General features: G+C 42.2%; 1 protein-coding gene across 12 annotated transcripts in view; it reads left to right on the top strand.

Moving 5' to 3' along the window:
• The window catches only part of MBD5 (methyl-CpG binding domain protein 5), a 135,144-nt gene that overhangs the window by 34,997 nt on the left and 83,080 nt on the right, over positions 1–17,067 (top strand). For 6 of the 12 annotated variants that reach the window (XM_083842685.1, XM_083842683.1, XM_083842684.1 and 3 more), the window contains exon 2: positions 13,214–13,311. The gene's annotated coding sequence lies outside the window, so the exon portion shown is untranslated. Of the gene's footprint in view, positions 1–13,207; positions 13,312–17,067 lie in introns of those variants that run through there. The other 6 variants (XM_083842691.1, XM_083842689.1, XM_083842686.1 and 3 more) reach the window with 1 other exon arrangement.

Here is a 17,067-nt window from a genome sequence, read left to right as displayed (position 1 = left end):
GATTTCAGGAGGTTTATTAAACTTCCCCTGTTCACCTCATGTACAGCCTTTCTGCGTGTTCAGGCTTTGTTTCAGCAGTAAACGGGGCCCATTTTCTGTCTGCGGGAAGAGCAGGAGAGAGGCTTACGGGTTTGCAGCTATTCAGTTGAAGTGCGGAGCCGGTTGTTGTTATAAAAGTGCGTTTCTGCCTGGTTGGAGAAGACAGAGGCAGGCTTGTCTTGCTGCTGCACGGGGGGAGGCAATGGACATGGGCTGGAAAAGGGAGGCTGCAGTTAGATGTAAGGGAAATAAAGCCACCGCGAGGGTGGTTGGTCACTGGAGAGGTTGTAAAATCTGTGCCTGCAGAGGTACGTGAAGCTTGGCTGGTCGGTGCCTGGAGCATCCTGACCCACCTGGACCTCCTCTGGGAAGGAAGTTGGACTTGGAGACCTCCAGAAGCCCTCCCAACCTCCAAGGGAGCACGTGTAGGCTTTCCATGGCGTGACACAGGAGCTTGTAGGCCAGGAGTGCTGCCTGAGCTCAGCCTGAATGTACTATGGTGCGGGGCCTGCGGTATTTAGAGGCCTCCTCCACCTCTGCTCTGGTCCCTACAGCCTCATCTCCCCTTGTTAGGCTGACCCTGGTATGCTCTGCTGATGGTGGGCTACCTGAAGCAGTGTCATCACGCCCTGCCTTTTGCCAGCACAAGTGTTTATATGGTGAATAATATCGAGCAATTAATCCAAGTTGTAATTGGTACAGCACGAAACCAGGCTAGTTGTAAGGGTCAGTCCCTGGTGCAGTTCCTTGCTCGTGTTGGGGTGATGGGAAGGGTGAAGTGAAGAGCTGAAAGCAGGGAAAGTCGGATGGCTTCCTTCAGCAACAGCACCAGTTTGTTTAATGTGAAAATGCCAAGAATTGGGCTCAACTGCTTGATCATAAAGCTGCATTTGCTCTGTGCTAATTATTTTTTCTCGATCAAAAATGTTGGGCTTATTGCTACGATAACACTGTTTTCAGATTGTCTATCAACTTACAAACCCATGTCAAGGCTGATTTGTTGTAAAACTGTATCGTCGTGTATTTGGTGTGTACGACAAAAACATTTAGAATTTCTGTGAATAGCGTTTTGTTTTGGTGGTGGCTTTTGTTTCTGTTTGGCGTTACTTTGCGTGTGTTTTCATCTGTGCATTTATTTTCTGTACGCAGGTTACTAGGATCAGAAGATTTCAGAAAATACCTGCTTTCTTAGACTTCTAGTGCCGCAGCCTCGTTCGTACATCACGGGGTGTGAAAGCTAGACGCAAATGTGAACGTTTTCAGTGCCTTGCACTGAGGTCCTTAAAGGATGTTACAGGTTGCATGAGTTACAGCCGTGTCTGTGTGGCCATTCACTCGGAGGGATTCCGAGCAGATGATTTAGGATTACTACTTCTGGGCTAAAATGGTGCCGTGCCTTATTTGTCAAAGGCACCTGAACGCGCCTTTGTCCGGTCTCTTAAGGAAACAACGGAATAGAAAGGAGAAGAAAAGAGAACGGGCAAGGCGAGACTTAACAGCCTCCATATATCTGAAATTGTAAACAGCTAAAGATAAAAAGGAAATATTCGGGGTAGCATAGGGGCTTACAGCTAGAAATAAAGCAGTGAAATGAAGAGAGAGAAGATTAAGGCTAAATGTCATGAAAGAGCATTCTGCAACAGTAGTGGTTTTTTAGACGAGTCTTCCAAAGAAAGCAAAGAAAAAACGGGTTTAGGACAAAGGCTCTTTATCCATTTTTCCTTTTTTCCTGCTTCTTTCCTTCAGCTTAACCACTCAATGTAAAATAATCTCGTATGGGTATATAAAAGAATGTATTCAATTTTTGAGGCGTGAGTGTGAATCTCTGCATCCCTGGGAGCTGCTGTGATGGTGCCTGGGCTCTGCGCAGCCCGACAGAGCCAAGGGCACAGTCTTTGCCGTCGGGAGCTCGCGGTGCCAACGAGTCCATGTTAGGAGGTCTCTGCTCACTGCCTTCAGTGCCACTTCGTCGGAGTAAAAAGACCTCAATAGCTCAGCGTTTAGGTTTCAGGTAGGGGGAAAAGAAGGGGTTAAAAACTGGGCTGCAGTGGGTAGAGAAGAAGGGAGGAAGAAATGAAGTTCTCGGAGTTTTGCTTTCTTTTTCGACTGTATAAGCACCGCCACTTTGTGTACCGTCAGCAGGACGCAGATGGTGATTCCACCAGTAATTTGGGCTGTTTTCGTTGAGATTAGAATCATTCTGAAAAAACAGGCAGTGTTTGTGTATTTGTGGTCTGCTAACCACTAACAGGAGGGAAAGAAATAACAAACCCAAATCCTGAATTTAAACTACGTAATAGATTAAATAAGTGATGATTTTTAACAGTATCATATTTTGACACAGATACTCTTCACTTAGCTTTCTGTAGCTTTTGATGTCTAAAACATCTCTCCTTTCAGAAAAGCAAAACCAGTTGTAGCATTATCTCCAGTTGTGTTTCTTTTTGGTGGGGTGAGAGGATGCGTGCTCTGGATCCTGCAGAACTTCCTCAGATTGGTTCGATCGAGCTGAAGACGAGAGTGTTTTCTAAATTTGTTTGACATCGTTACAGCTATCGGTATCACCTTATTTTCGTTATCAGTAAGATAACCGTAAATGTAGGTTATTTTCTCTGTACTTTCTTCTCTTCTCTGAACTGGAGCAGCGTTGGGATGAATTCAGTAATGTGAGGGTTGTGCGCTACCAGCCGGGGAAGGCAGTGTAGCCTGGCTGAAACCGGAGACCAGCCTGCCCCCAAACCTCCTACGTATTTGCTCTCTGCATTCGGAGAAGAGCTGTTATGTGATATTTTGTCCCGCATAACAAAAATAGCTAAATCTTTTTAAGATTTAAAACACTTTTCCTTGGGCTCCGATGCCTCTCTGCTGCCCCAAGAGGGCCTTGCAGGAATGCAGACACTTCATCTCCCTTTCTTGGAGAGTAACCTGTCTTATCAATTACTTCCATAAAACAGCATTTACTATGAATACTCCTTCTGCTGGTAGACTGCGAAGAGACAAACTGCATACCTGATACGTCTGGATGCTAAGGAAGTTAAGCAACGTAATCCTTGTAATTCCTCCTGACGACTGTGAGACAGGGAAGTGATGATTGTGGTTCTCCTGGGGGGTGTCTTAAAAATTAACAAGGTCGTTTTCTTTACAAAGAACTTCCAAACCCCATTTCAACCAAGTAGGAAGAAAATATTGCCTTTATCTGCTTCTGACTTAATTGTCCATGAGCCTGTTGTGGAGATGGCGCTGTGTGATAATGGTGCCACTGACACAGAGAGGTGCTTCTCAAAGCCTTCGGAGGAATAAGGCAGTCTCTGTGAAAGCTTTTCTTTAGCAATGATAAGATGGAAAGAGTAATGACGAAGACCAAACTGATAAAGGCAGAAATATCAAAAGGAACAGCAGGCTAAAGCCAGAATTTTTAAAGCTGCGTTAGAGGCATCTTCAGAGCTGGAAGGTCCATTCAGAAGTTGCCTACATCGCCAGGGCCTTTAATAGAAGATGATCTTTCCTCTAGAGAAGAATAGAGATGAGTTCTTAACTGGATGCATCTTAACCAGAGGTGTTGGACAGCACGACTCAGGCTGGGTGCCGAGCTGGAGCCGTACAGCAACAAGCCATGCCTGATGCCCAAGTCCACTTCGTTAATATTGCAAATCTACAGCCCAACTAAGCTGATTAAATGGCACAGAAGGTTTGACACACAGAAACGCTGTTGTTAATCTCCCCTCCAATAAATATGGCTGCCAAATTGTTTTTTAAAAAAAAAACTCATGTCCATCCAGAATTATGACTTTTATTATTTAAAAACAACCAAAAAAAAAAACTACTAAAGCTTTTTTTAATGTGTCTAGCAAATCTGTCTATCAAGAAGGTAGGATTTTATCTCTTATTTAAGCAAGGAAAGAATACGAGCATAACTTGAAATAAATTCCCTTCTTAAAAAAATGACATCATTGCATTTGAGAAGTATTCTGAAGTTTGTTAGAGTGATCTGCAGGTTCCATGGGACTGATCTGTCCATACTGCATGCACAGTTGAAAAGGAAGATAGATTCCTTTCTGTTAGTAATGCAATCATCTTACAAGGTATTTTTTATTAAATTAGCCCCATGTAACTAAATTGCGACTGATGCCTTCTGTGGATGCTCCTGAATCATCAGCTAAATGGCGGCTGATCTAAGTTTGGCAAAAGGAAGAAATGAAGTTTTGGAAAATGATGCTCATTGTTCCTGATAGTAATCAATCAGAACGGGATACTTGTACGCGCTTTTAAAAGCACTGTAATTAGGGGAGGGCCGCAAATCTTTCTTACGTTATTAGAGGAAAAAGAAATAGTAAATATGGTCTGTACTTTGAGCTTAAACGTTGTATGGATGTTTACACGTTTATGTATATATAGCATATATGTATTAACATATGCATATATAAACATATCCAAATAATTAACATATACATACGTTAATATATTTAGTTTATACAGCAGGATTAAAAAAAAATCACTTTCCCAACTTTTCTCTAGCATTTCTAGAAGCAAACACAAAGCGTATACCGGTTTACCTGACCAGCTAGAGAATTGTTTTCTCCTGTCATTTCCTGTTTAATTCCTGCTTTTGAGAGCTGTTCCTTGTCTTTAGAAAAACCTTTCCTGTGTTCTAGGGGTCTTTTTCAAAGCAGCGCTCAGACAATGAGAGGTTTTGGTATTGAGGGCATGTCCCCAGCTTTCATCTGCTTTTCCTTACCTTTCATGTTTGGTTTTTTTTTTTCCCATTGTCAGAACCTGCGGTGCCTCCTCTTCGGTATCCCTGGCAGCAGCTGGTAGCGTGTTTGCCTCAGGAGGTGGGCAGCCCTTCTGTCCATCCTATTTTCCAGACGCCAGGGGAAAGGGAAAGCAGACATAGTAGGTATATAGGAGGCTGACAGAGTGGGGTCAGGCTTATGTATTTGCATACACACATTAAAAACATTTTACTCTTTACAAAAAGTCTTACTCGATTTCAGTTTGGTGAACGTGCCCTCCTAACATAAAGAAATGCGTCTGGTAAATCTTGTAGGGGTTTGGAGCACTTGTAAAGTAAGTTGGGAGTTCCGTTAAAAGAGAAATCTGTTGGAAAAGTAGAGATGATAAAACGTAGGCAAAAATACTCCCTGTTCTGGGAAACTGTACGCGCTTACTAGCAGTTGCCTGTTGAAGGTAACATGCAGAAATAAATCCTGATAGCTGCAGTTCTCAAATTTTATTGTAGCATGTTTCATAGCCCTTCTTTCCTTCTGGTTCCTTTCTTTAAAATTAAGTAAGATATTCACAAGTTCATGGAAACACCCATGTAGTTTGACTTACTGGTGTCAAGCCAGCTAGTTTAGTTGTGTTAAATGTTGAAGCGGGTGCTGTGCGGGAGTTCCCAAGGCAGGAGTTTTTCAATTTCACCAAGACTTACTGCAATGTATATAAACTGAGTGTTTTTACACATCCACAGAAACATATGTTTTTAAGTCAGTTGCGATGACTGGGAGAACACAGACTTGTGCAAACGCAGGGGAAGTCCTCGGCCTCGGCGGTACCCCTACCCAGGCAGAGCAGCTCACCTATTTGTGCAGCTCCGAGTATGTTGCGTGTGGAAACCCAGTGACTCTTTTAATAATGGTCTCCTCTTTCAGTTTCACTTCGGTTTCGTTATGTGAATATCCAAGAATGGAAAAACCAACGCATTTGATGAAATGAAGTAAGGGGGAGAATCTCCATTTTAAATCTTCTACCTGGAATGCTTTTTGAGGATTTAGCAGTGCCCTGCTCTGAATCCCCTGCCGCACGTCAGGAGCTCTGTATATGCCCACACACCCACGCTGCGTTCCAGCTGTCTTTGCCATCCTGTTTCTTGCAGTGCAATGACCCCATGTGCCTCTTCCTTTCATGTTTGTGGTTTTTTTTAGGTTTTTGGTTGGTTTTGTTTGTTTTCTATGTCAGGTAGGAAAGTCAGCTGGCACAACAGGGTATTGAGCTCTCTTGAGAGTCTGGCTAGAGGTTAAAGAGGGCTGTTGCTATCCAGAATACTGCATGTTGTTGGTGCTATCGGGTGCGTTATTGGTGCTCTAGTGATATCCCTGCAGCTTTCCTCCTTTGGTACCCAGTTTTCTACAAAGCAGTAGCACTCTGCCTCTTGGTTTCTGAAACATGGTATAAAGCTTTGCAGTTTGCACTGAGTAATTAAGCTTCAGCTAAATGAATGGAAAGATACTGTTGAATGGAAACCCTTGCAATATCAGCCAATTAATACAATTTTTCTGTTGCATTTGATTGCCTTTTCTGTTCTTCAAAGAAGACAGAAAATAAAACGAGAGGCATATCTGAAGAGAGATGGATTTGCTTTTCTTCTGCTGCGATCACCACAGATTCATACATTCTTAAATTTCTAGCATTTTGTGTCTCTCCTAAATGTTTCTAATTTAATTTTGGAAAAGAATCTTTCTTCAAACAATTGAGGCTCGACACTGCCATTTTTTTCTGTTTTCAAAGGTAGTCCCTGAAAAGATGTCAGGGTTTTATGTGCTGTGGAGTATCCTTTCAGTTTTGGTTCAGTGGCATGATTTCTGGTATACAGTGTCTGAAAGCACAAGAACACTAATTATTTTATAATAGTTAATGTCAGTGCATAGTTTTCTTAACGTCACCCAAAAATAGAACTTCAGTCCACTCGTAACACCTTTGTAAGTTGTAAATGTAAGTACCGATAGGAAATAGCCTTTCAAAAACCAAAGGTTTGTATCTACGGTTCTGTAATAGACTTCCTTCAGCCTTTAGTTCTATGTTTAGAAAAATTATTACTGTAACATCAGTTCTCTACAGATTTGTTAGAGGCATAGGCTGCCCTGGAGCTATAAAAGGCTGTTAGAGGGCTATCAACTGCCACGAATCGGAGGTGAATATTTGTGGAGCCATCTAAACAGAAGAGGAAGAACATTGCTCGGTAAAGCACAGTAATGCTTGCACAGTTACAAAAAATAATTTTCTGTTTTCTATCTTCAATCCAAAAATAAAATCTAGATAGTATTTCTATTCCTTTCATTCACTTTTTGTGATTTATGTGGTTTCACATTTTCGGAAGACTTTGAACCATCTTCACAGTGTTATAACAACAAGATTACAGTTGACAGAAATTTTGTTTGTTTTTTTTCCATCTATATCACCAACGTACCAGGAACTTGAGGAGTCACTAAATCACTCCGCTGAAGTTTTGGGTTAGTAAAGTAAGAATTCTGCCATCTTCACGTGACTTGGGAAATAAATTACATTTGAGAGTGTATTTTAAGATACACTAGATGCTTGGATGAATGGCAGTGTAGATGCAAAGTGTTTTCTCTTGTGTTTGGAAATTTTTAAATGGTCAAAAACAGTTTTTTGTGAGGTTGTAGATAAGGCCTCGACAGATTTGAGCAGTGAAAGGTGAGGTTTGTGTGACTGATCTCTCAGCTGATATTTTAATAAGCCAGGCTACAAAAGAGTACTTGGGTGAAATGTGAATAGATCTCATGGATCTCATTACTTCAACAATGGTTGCTTAATTACAAATACACTGTATATTTAATAAACCCTACTCATTTTCAGAGCTTGAAAAAACGAAAAAACAATTGCTGAGAGCCAGGGCTGGCACGAAGGGAGAGCCCGAGCCCACCGGAGCCATGGGTGAGGGCAGCTGCAAGGCAACAAGCCCCTAGTGAAAAGCTGACCTTAAGCTCCACTTCAAAAAGGTCTGGTGCTGGGTTCATTTCCATTTAGTTCGGTTTTAAAATATATATATTTTAGCTCTGATATTCCCCCCCCCCCGTATCACAGTTAGACGTAAGCCTTGCTGCAGCCTTCCTGCACACCAGCACCAGACACCGACGGGGCTCGGTCCCGTTCGCTCGCGGTGCTGTGCTCCTTGGGACGTGTGTTACTCAGCGTTCGTCAGCCTTTGGGAATTCTGTTCAAGTACGCAATTCAGGCCAAAGGCTAATGTTTTTTTTTTTTCCGCGCTTCTTAAAAGCAGGATTTGATACAATTGCATGAGCAATGTGAAAACGTTAGGCTCCTTCAGAGGTGGCCTGCAAGACCAGAGCCCTGGTTCTCGTGACTTTGTAGATGTTTTTGGATGTTCATAGCCCTGGTTCTCATGATTTTATGTGTGTATGTTTTTGGATGTTCGAAGTCTGTAAGCTAATGAATTGCAGCGCTGCGTGCGAGCTGAGGCCCAGAGCCCTTATGGTTTGGGACTGGATGAGAGTGAGCGTCCGTCACCTAGCAGGGCTTTTCTGCCTGGTTTTCTGTGCTCTGGTCTCTCAGCCTCTCCCCTTCCTTCCTACCTGACGAAGCACCGCAATTTCGATTACATCTTCCCATCGCTGCCCATGGGACAGGCATTGGTAGGGCGGCCCTGTTCAGAGGCCGCTGAGACACAAAGCAAATCGATTCAAAACTTTCAGGGCTTTTTACAGGGTTTTGTTTTTTTTTTTTTCTCTTTAGTTTATCCAGTGCTTTAAACAGGCTCAAGTACTTTTATAGTTTCCAGAGATGCACAGCCTGAGGTCTTGCTGTCCTCCAGGGCATGGCTGCACGTCAGGCGGTCTCAGTGGAGGATTTACCTGTGCTCCCTCCTGCAGCGTGCTGGCGGCGGGATTCGGGAGGCTCTTGAACTTTCACTTAAAACGTTTTTTTTTTCCTAACGCTGATCAGGAAGTTCTGTTATATTGGTGTCCATAAAATGGTAAATAACGGTTAAAAGCAGGACGACGCTCATTCTTGAGAGAGTATTGGAACGGTCATCAGTTAGGTGATCTCACTAGTGCTTGCTGCACTCTGACAAAGCCAAGACAAGACAGGCTCATTTATTTATTTCTTGCTTTAATCTATTAATTTAAAAAAACACTGAAGCTGCCTTTTCTGCATCGTTGTGAAACAATAAATTTGATGCTTTTTCTCTAATTGTTTTCCAATGGCATGCCTTTGTAACTGAATTCAGTCATCCTGTGGCTTCTGAACCAAGAGGTTGTAACCGTGTTCTGGGTTTGTGCTTTGTGCGCTGCTCGTGCTGCTTCTGTCTTCCTGTTCCACTGCGTGTATCAAGTGGGTTTCCCAGTACACGTATGTGTGTGTCTTGGGAAAAAAAAATAAAAAATAGAAAGCTGGAAAACGAAGATCTGTTCCATGCATTTCAAATCTACTAGTCCTTAAATTTGTCACTTGAAAAGAGTGACAAAAAAAAAAAGACTTTTAACCTGCATACGACTACACAAGGATATTATACATACCAGTTTCTAACGTTTTCTATGTACGTTTATCTTGGGGTGAAATAATCTTTGTAATAGCACAGGTTTTTTCTTACAACTACCAACAACGTACCTCCCCAGGGCAAGTGACTGATAGAGACCGCAAGTCTTCGGAGCGTTTGTGTAGCAGTGCCTCTTGCGCTCATTCCCTTATCTAAAAGCAAGTGGTATGAAATTCTGCACCTGTTCTAGCTAATGGGTTTCTTTTAGTGCCTAAACATCTGTATAAAGCTCAAGCGTGTTTTTCAGTCCGTGTAATTTAAAGTAACGCATGTAACTTCATCAAAGTTACTTTTGATTTATGCCGGTGCAGAATTTGGCTCTTTCAAGAAGCTAATTTGCTGAAGCAAATGCAAATATTTAATTCCTGAGGTTACAGTGTCTTTTGTTTGCTTTTGTGATACTCTAATTAAAGGCAAACTCCCGGAGCGGGGTGGATGCGGACGGTTAGCATGGGGCCAAGAGCAGCGAGATTTCCTCCTCGGAGCTCTGGATGGGGCCAAAACCCAGTCGAGGGATCAGGGTGGTCTACTCCTATAACGCTCGGAGTTTGAGTTACTTTGTAAAATGTTTGAACAATACTTTATTCTGCCTCAACAATATTTATAGCGGAAAATGTACCTTATCCCAAATAATACAGAAATAGCGTACAGGAACTATTTACGGTGGGAACAAATGGAAAGCTAACGACGTTAGAAAAACATATTGATGTTTTCACATAGCTGTGCAATAAAATGCTTAGGTTAAAAATAAATCTGAGGGTTTTAAGACTTAATAGCACCCACAAACATAAAAAATATCTAAACCCGATTTATTATATTTCCCAGTGATTGATGAGCATTTGCTTTGTTTATTATGATGTGTTCAGATGGTTTAGCTTCTTTGAAGTTGCTATTTGGGAATAAGTTAACAAAATATATTCAGGGATTTAGAAAGTTTTGTGTCTCAGAAGAATGTAAATGTTGAGTTGTATCTAAATAAAATGCTTTGTCTCCAGTCCAGGAAGAAAATTTAAAAAAAAAAAATAAATCAAAACAGCTTCTTGCATTTGAGCAGAGACATATGTTTTGTGGGTTGGCACCAGACTAGTGTGCAGAGTCGTGTGGAACCAAATCTTCATACTCCGGGATATTTAGAGGAACAACATTCAAAGCAAGGTGCTAGAGAACTTAAGGAAAAGATAATGTAGAATTTCCTTAAGATGGAAAATGCCTGCTTTGAGTCTTGTTTATGAGCGTCCCTTTATTTCCAGTGCCGCGTAACGGTGTCTCCTTTGTGTCAGTGTCAAATGACATACGTGAATCGGATCTTGTAAATAAGATAACGTGCTGTTAAGAAGAAACAATATTTTAATTTCATTGGTAAATTCACATAATGGGAGATGAGATTATATTGACTCCTCCTGGCTGCTAAGATGATGATAAAATCATATGGAGGAAAAAATAACTCAGTGTTTGGTACTGTGCAGTAAAATGAGCAGGCCCCAGGAGGTTTACAAGCTTCCCCTGAAACATGCTTCAACACAGAAGAAACTTTTTCCCTTTAACGCAACGTTCCAACTCCTTCCAGAAGGCTGTGAGGTTATTAGAACAAAATTAATGATATCTTCACAATTATTGCAGCTTTGTAGGAGAGAAAGACTATTAAATCAGAGCAGGAATAACATCTGCAATGGGAGTGGAGTTCAAGGGTCTGGATTTCGGTTGTGCAGTTCAGCGCCAACAAGAAAAAGGAAAAAGGAGCATCCATCAATACAAACAGCAAAGCGAGAATGAGCTACTCGCCAGGCAAAATCTTTTCAGTGGCCTTTAAAAATTCTCTGGAGCTTTGGATATGATTCAACTTAAGAAAATTGGAGGCTGAGTTTAATGGGCAATTGATAGAAAGCCTCAACACCGTATTAGATGTGCAAAGTCCCTTTTAGGGAAAACAACTCACGGATTCTGAACCGCTTTGAAAAATGATTGTTTAAAGTGGCGCAATGAGAGGTTGCATTTGTTTCCCCGCAGTTGCTCCGCGGTGTGTTTTCTCTCTTTAAAGCATGTTTTTTCCTCCAGTCCTCAGCGCAGCTTGCGTCCCCAGACCCGACTGGCGGAAGGTAGGCTTTCTGCTCCCGAACCACTGAGCAGCATCTTCCATTCGGAGCCTGGTAAACTGAGCTCTTGATGGATTCCATTTTGGCTTCCACACCACTCCAGCCCTCTGACTGTGTTGGTTTGGTGTATGAAACAAGGCAAGTACAGCTGAAGCCAGGCCTATGTCACGCCTGCACAGCACGCAGACCTACTGAGGTAGAAGCCACCGATGGCGTTGGTTGGGGTTTGCTGTCCTGTCACCTTCCCTAATGTCGTGGCCACAGAGCAGTTCTGTGGAGCCCACAGCGAGCGTCAGGAGCAGGCTGTCCCCAGGGCTGTCGCACAGCCTGCTTCGACAGCCTCCTTCGCTGCCCCTCGGGGCCCTTCGCTAGCCTTAGGTTCTTGGAAACGCTTTTTTCCATTCCTCTCCTGCCCCTCGACCCTATGGTAGGTGGTAGCTGAAAGCCTGGTGGCAGTGTGCTGGAGCAGGGTCGCTTTCAGTTCCCACGTGGCCACTTTTTAATACCCTGAGAAGGTGATTTTCTATCTGGAACCTTCCCCCAGAGCAATCCGTCAGCTCGGAGCTTGGCAAGCATCAAGGCGCAGCGTACATCCAATTTCTTTTTCATGTTCTTCATTAGAAAAAAAGAGCTAGCGTAATCCTGGTGGCCTATACGACTTATTTCAGGGACAGATCTGATGGTTATTTTTCTAATATATATTTATATATATTCTATTTAAAATTTTTGGAGCAATAGAAAAAGGAGAGAGAGTGCCAGTTTAAGTATTTGGTAACTTGTTTTGAGGAAGTCCATCTGAAAGGTGTTTGTTCAGAGCTGATGGGCGTTGGGGGGTTGATTTACGTCAGAAGAAACAAACACGGTCATTTCAGATAAAGTATTACCGTGAAGCTGAGATGAAATTATTTATCCATTGCGAAAGGCAAACTTTAGTCTTTTTGGTATTTGAGGCATTTGACTACTTTGGCTCTAGCAGCCTGGATGGTCCATGGAGAGCGCTAAGTGATCCGATCACCTTCCCCGCGTGTCCTGGCTGCTGACACTTGGATGGTCCAGGCTTGCAAAGAAAGAAACGAGTAGACAGATCAATCGTGTTAAAAAATAAAATCAAGATGAATGAGTTGCCTGTGTTGAGTTTTGTTGTTGCTCTGGTCCTACCTTGGCTGAAGTCAGCCTAAGTTTCTCCTTTGCCCTTGCCCAGCGTGGGATTCCTCCGCAACCCGAGAAAGGAGAACCAAATGGAAGCCGCTCAGGAGAGGATAAAATTATTTACAAGGCAAAAGCTTTTTGACTTGATTAGCCTTCTAGTTAATGGCATCTGTTGCTAAATGAAGACTGAAAGATTTCAGCAGTGTCGCAGCACGCGGTGGTTCCACAGATACAGTCGGGGCTTAAGGTTGTGTGCGCTGGGCCTGGGAGTGTTGACTTGCAGTGGGTACCGAACTTGGTCTCGTGTTGCAGCGGAATTTCTCTTTTGTAATCTTTAACTCATGGAGTGATTACTGGCGTCATTACTTTCTTGTGAAAACAGTGAATTCCCAAAGTTTCATGTATTTAACCTTAAATATATTAACGTGGGTTAATTGCGATACGCCTCAAGTAGATAAACGCCTTCCCACGGAATGGCCATCACACTGGTTGTTTTTAGCAGCACCTAATAAAGTCACGCGTTGTATACAGTACGCTATTGTAGCTTGTGCCTTCTCAATGAATAGATTCTAAAAATCTAAGGCTAGTTGCAACTACCCTGGCTTATATGCTGTTTTGTGGCGTTTTCCTTCAGATCCTTGTTGACGATGGTGGTCATTGGAGGTATAAATATTGAAGAATATATCATTTACAGACAAGATCCTTGAAATCTGTGTCCTTCAGACAGCAAAGGTAAGTAAAACATCTGTATTTTGTATTTGTATGCGAGTAATAAGTTATATACTTGTTGTACTCAAAAATAAGATAAATTAACAGCAGCTGGCGTACAGGAGCCTGGCTTCGCTTCCAAAAGTTTAAAGTTTTTTTCTAGTGAGTTTATTTATCCTGCTAATGTGAAAAATAAGCTATATGAAAGGTGCTCATGTTTTTTCAGTTACAAGAATGTGAATCCTTAGCTTGCTTTTTGTGCATTTAATATTATTAAAGTTATTCCTTATTCTTTCTTTAGCAAGAGCCTTTTTTGTACCACAGATGATTTGCTACATCTGTGTGTGATACTGATCGTGGCCAGGAATACCTTATATGTCAAAATCTGAAGAGTATTTTAGGGTGGGGATTACCTCTCAAAAAAAGAGTTAAGCAGGGTGAAAAAGCCAGCAAGGCACGCAGTAAAACGGTGGTCAATCCGTTAAAGTTTTCTGTGGGATTTTAGAGATACAACTTCTTTTTAGATATTAGTTAATTAGAGACGTGAATCTGATGCCCACTGTACTTGGACTGGGCATTTTGAGTATGCGGACTTTTAATCACCAAAAGAGATGTCAGCTACTCAGAAGAGTTCCCCATCTATTATTTTGTCTATTTGTTATGAAACCAACTATATACGACACGTCAGGTAATGTGGGAAGAATATTTCTGTTATGGAAATAGAGCTAATTTTCCCAGTCATTATCTGCTGTTAATTTAATGTGTGGCAATATCTGAAATTTAGCGATGATTATATGGTAGTAGATTTTTGGTTAGCTGTACAGCTCAGCTATGAGCAAACCAATTAAGATGTAATTTCAGAATATAATTGAACTCCTAATGGGGCACTTTAATTCACTTGAAATTTACATATTTGCCTTTTTTTGTTTTAGTAGACAAGTCCAAATTGAGGGTACAGCTTCATTTTTGAACTCATGAATGCAGCAACTTCATCTTAGACTTTCAAAATGAAGTGTGTGAAATCCTCTTGAATAGGAGGACGGGATAAGTTCACCAACTTAGTTCTCCTTACTTAGTTCTCAAAGTCTGAACTTTGAATGGCTTTCACTGGCTATTTATCTGAAGAATAAAACTTCGTGCTGTTAGGATGCTGTGGCACCAGTGATACTCTCTTCACCTGCAGTGCGACACCGTGTGATGCCGTACTGTAAAAACGGAGCTACCTGGTGCAAAGTTTGTTTGGTATTCAGAATTAATTTTCTTCCTTTATGCATGTCTGGGCAGCCGCGGTCTGCTGTGAAAGATCTTGCTCTGCAGATCTTTACTGCCGATTTTTCAAGCAGTATGAATAGGGAACGCTTGGAACTGTGTGGTAAGCTCGGACCTGGCTGACAGAGGTTCAGGGCTGGGACACCCAGGGGCAGAGACACGTCTCACTTCCCTGTTACAGAAACAAAGTCCCCCGTTTACGTAGCGTGTGCAATGTATTTGTGCTTTACTTCCTGTAGAGTGTCGTCTTACATAAGTCGGAGGTTTCGTATGAACCACCCCCCTTTTTGTTTCTTTTGTTTGTTTTTTTCTTCCCTTAACGGGTGGTTTTTCAGCCCACGTTTAACTGCAAGGCACTGAAGCAGTGTGACTCACGAATGTCACTACGTGCTGCGGACACCGGAGGTGGTACCTAGGCTAAGGCAGCCCTGCTTCCACCAGGTTTTGCCTCGCCCTAGGTTTTCCCAGCTCCCAGATGATGCTGGAAGAGAACAGCAGATGGGAAAGAGTTAAAAAGTGTGGCATGCATAACTGAATGACATGACCTAAAATAAGGAAACAAACAGTGGCTGTTTGTTAAAGCAAGGCTCAAATTAAGAAAGAAATGAAGGCAGTTCTCTTTTCTTTTTTTTTCTTTTAACCCCAGAATGGAAGACCCTGTTCATTTACAAGATAAACAGCGCTGAGCTGAGAGAGGTCATTTATACCTCTGCCATGCTGAAGTTAAATTTTGTGTTTTGTTGCTGCTGTTTCCTTCAAGAATAGCCTTTTAGTAGAATTTCAGTTGTTGTAAACTGGGGAACTGTGACATTTGGTAAAGATACAGCGGAACGATTATCCACGTTCGCATTTGAGTTAATAAGAAATGGTTTTTGCCTGTGAAAAACTGGGACGGGGGAAGCATGTCTGGAAGGTTAATGTTTTACTAGTTATTTCCCTGAAGTTTTAATACGTACGTGTGGATAAACCTCAGAAAGCTTCTACGAAATCAAAAAAAAAATAAAAATAAAAACATGCAAAAAAACAATTAGCTCTCATTCTAAGCTTCTTAGCTTTTATTTTGCGCTCTCTTTGCCTGCCAGTACTAACCTGTTCACAGCTGCTCAGGTACGTGCAGACACTGTTTCTATTCCATTTGATCTATTTTTAAATGTAGGGGCTCTCCATGTTTAATACGCATTACTGTGCTTGCAGGCTAATGCTTCAAAACCTTGGTGACCTTGCTTCACCCACTTGTACCTTACACATTATCATGCAGCCTTTATTTACATGATAACATGTTATTTTTCCCTGTAAAAGGGAATCCGTGCATTAAATAGATGGCATTTCATCAGTGTGCGGCTGTTTCGTATTTTTAATTGTTCAGTGTGGTTCCAGATCTGTACCGAACAATTTTCAAACCTGGCTATGAGGCTACAATGAGGAACTTGCCTTTGTTTGTTACCGTACTTTCTAACAACACGTTTTCTCTACGACTCCGACAAAACCCAGCCTGTGACGCCCACAGCATGTTGCAGAAACGTTTTTACGTCTAGGAGCTTTCCTTTCCGACTCTTCTGGTGGGCTGCTGGGGTTTTTGTACTCTTTACAGTGGCTCCAGGAGTGGGGTTCTCACAGTCCGTGAAGATTCTTTCCCTGAGGAGAGAGCAGAAACAGTGATTTTTCATCAGAAGTGTAGGAACTGAAAGGATAGTGGGCCTTGGCATCCTCCTTTTGCATCCCTCTTTCTTTTCCTCTTTCTTTTCTCCATTCCTTTTGGTTTCCAATTCTGGTTTCCTACCAAGCCGTTTATACACTTTTTACTCCTTGTATGTCTCTTGTCCTGTCTCTGCCGTATATGTCCATCTTGTCTTCATTTTCTTTCTCCCTCATCCAAGTAATTTCCAATACCAGCTAGTTTCTATTTCATTATCCATCCTTGCACAGTAGCAGTGTTCCCAAATTTCCCCTACTTTCCCAGATTTCAGTTCCGTTCAGGCTCTGGACTTACGCCCCTGTTTCGCAGGCTGTGTCTGCAGGTAGGTGTTGGAGGCCGTGCGTTCTGCCATGCTCCGCTGCTGTCCTGTAGCTGTTTCAACGGGACCGAAGTGCCGTGGAGGAGCAAAGCCTGCCTCCTGCTGCAAAGGTTACCCACAACCCTGATGCAAAGCTCAGCCTTCCCAAACTGTGTCCTTGCTACGGAGCGTCTGCGCGTTGAAATTTTACTTTTCAAAAACCGTATGTTTCAAAAAGATTGAAGTTGTGTAGGAGAAGACAGTTTGGAATTTATGGGTGTTTTTAATGCACGTATAGCGGTCTTAGCATGAACGCTGGATTTCCTCATCCATAAACTGAGATGGCACTTATTGATTTGTGCTATTTATTTCAGCATGTGAAAGAAACCAGAATTATGCATTACGAGTCCCCAGGTTTTTTTCTTGTTCATCACATCGAAGGGTGCAGCAGTGTATTAGAGAAATCCAGCATTAATAAAATAGGGAACTGTTTATGCAAGGTTGGGAAGTGAGGGTG

Source organism: Anser anser (assembly GCF_964211835.1).
Source record: "Anser anser genome assembly, chromosome: 6".
Lineage (NCBI taxonomy): Eukaryota > Metazoa > Chordata > Aves > Anseriformes > Anatidae > Anser > Anser anser.
The sequence above is the reverse complement of the archived record's forward strand: the minus strand, read 5'-3'. Positions and strand labels throughout refer to the sequence as shown.